This window comes from Muntiacus reevesi, chromosome 5 (assembly GCF_963930625.1).
Source record: "Muntiacus reevesi chromosome 5, mMunRee1.1, whole genome shotgun sequence".
In the NCBI taxonomy this organism is placed as follows: domain Eukaryota; kingdom Metazoa; phylum Chordata; class Mammalia; order Artiodactyla; family Cervidae; genus Muntiacus; species Muntiacus reevesi.
Window position 1 is genome coordinate 70,304,348 of NC_089253.1, and position 2,234 is coordinate 70,306,581.

At 44.8% G+C, this 2,234-nt stretch overlaps 1 non-coding gene across 1 annotated transcript; it reads left to right on the forward strand.

Annotated features, from left to right (window-relative positions):
- The first annotated feature begins 201 nt into the window (after window positions 1-201).
- Window positions 202-273, forward strand: TRNAW-CCA (transfer RNA tryptophan (anticodon CCA)). Its single transcript has one exon. It is a non-coding gene; the product is annotated as a tRNA-Trp (tRNA).
- The last annotated feature ends 1,961 nt before the right edge of the window (window positions 274-2,234 follow it).

Here is a 2,234-nt window from a genome sequence, read left to right on the forward strand (position 1 = left end):
GTGCGTATATGTCAATGCCACTCTTTCAATTCATCCCACCCTCTCCTTCCTAACCCCCGCCCCATGTCCACAAGCCCATTCTCTACATCTGCATCCCTATGCCTGCCCTGCAAATCATTCACCCTTTCATTCATGCTAGTTATTGAATATTCATTAAGTTCCTAAATACTTTACGCTAGGCCCTAAGATATAACTTGGGCTTCCCTGGTGGCTCAGAGGTTAAAGCGTCTGCCTCCAATGCGGGAGACCCGGGTTCGATCCCTGGGTTGGGAAGATCCCCTGGAGAAGGAAATGGTAACCCACTCCAGTATTCTTGCCTGGAGAATCCCATGGATGGAGGAGCCTGATAGGCTACAGTCCATGGGGTCGCAAAGAGTCAGACGCGACTTCACTTTCACTTTCACTTTTTTCAAGCCTCAATTCTTAACCAACAAAGACTCCTTCTCACTCAAGCACAATGGCTTGTATTGAAAACATTTTTCATCACAGGGCTTCTATTTTAACATCAAAAACTTTGATGAGAGCAATTATAGGAAACCCACTCTTAAAGTTCATTGGCTAGAAAATCACCTATGCATATCGACTTACAGATTCCTTACAGTAATTCTGGGTGGTTCCCAGGTGCAGAGAAGCATTGCACTAGTGAGATGAACAATGAACACAGCTTGGTGAAAGGTGAAGCTTACTCAGCTCTGCATGAGACAGGACTCAACTTTGAAAGCTACTAACAACCAGGCCCACTGCCCTCACACAAACAGCCCCTAATTCATCACCTGATGCCCCAGATTCCATATTAGTAAAAATACTTCTTTAGCTAAGTAATGAAGTCAGCAGCAGCATCTCACATGCCTGTGAAATAAGGATGATTAACAGGGACTAGGAAACAGACAGGCTTCCCAAGTGGTGCTAGTGGTAAAGAACCTGCCTGCCAATGCAGGAGACATAAGAGACTTAGGCTCAATCCCTGGGTCAGGAAGATCCCCTGGAGGAGGGCACAGCAACCCACTCCAGTATTCTTGCCTGGAGAATCCCATGGACAGTGGAGCCTGATGGGCTACAATTCATGGTGTTGCAAAGAGTCGGACATGACTGAAGCAACTTAGCACACGTGAAACAGACAGGCAAGTAGCCTGCACAAGGTCACGGAGCTAGAATGCCAGTGGCAGGACGTCTCCACCTCAACCACATCCCTTTCAGCTCTAAGTCCAATGTGCTTTTTACTATATCAAGCTGATCCTGCTAATAAATGGTATGCATAACTCCAAAAATACATTAGGCACGTACTGTATTACATGGAGAACAGAATGGCAGCCCACTCCAGTATCCTTGCCTGGAGAATCCCATGGACAGAGGAGCCTGGTGGGCTACAGTCCATGAGGTTGCAAAGAGTTGGACATGACTGAGCGACTCACACACACACACACACACTGTATTACAAATGGGAGGAAAGCAGGAGGGAGGAAGGAAGGAGGAAAAAGACAGGCATTTCATTAGCAAAGAGTTCCTTATCATTTTATCGTCCTCCTCATACTCTGCTTATGAGATTGTAATTACTTTACAGAAAATTTTGCAGATGAGGAAACTAAAGTTCAGAGAGACTGAATCACTTTCCCAAGGTCACACAGCCTTAAAGAAATGGAGCACAATTCAATCCTCAGTCCACCTAACTCCAAAGCCCACATAGCTACTCCTTACCTCCCTGCCTAGTGTGGTAAGCATGTGTGACTTTGAGGAACTCACATATTATCTGAGTATCTTTTTTCTCTTCTGTCAAGTGGGACCTTCACAGGAGCTACCATTTGTTGAGAATGCTTTACCAAGTTCCTTTCAGATCTCACAAAAATGCCACAGATATGCGTTACATTAGACACATTTTACTGAAAAAGAGATTGAATCTGGAAAAAAGCATATTGAACACAGGAAGCAAATTTATGGTTGCCAAAGGGGAAAGGGGGCGGAGGAGGGATAAATTAAGGGTTTGGAATTAGCAGATACAAGCTAATGTATATATATATAAATACACACACACACACATACATAAAATAAACAGTAAGTTTCTAATGTATACCATGGGGAAATTTATTCAGTAACCTGTTCAGTTCAATTCAGTTCAGTCGCTCAATTGTGTCCGACTCCTTACGACCCATGAATTGCAACACGCCGGGCCTCCCTGTCCATCCAACTCCCGGAGTCTACCCAAACCCATGTCCTTCAAGTCAGTGAGGCCATCCAGC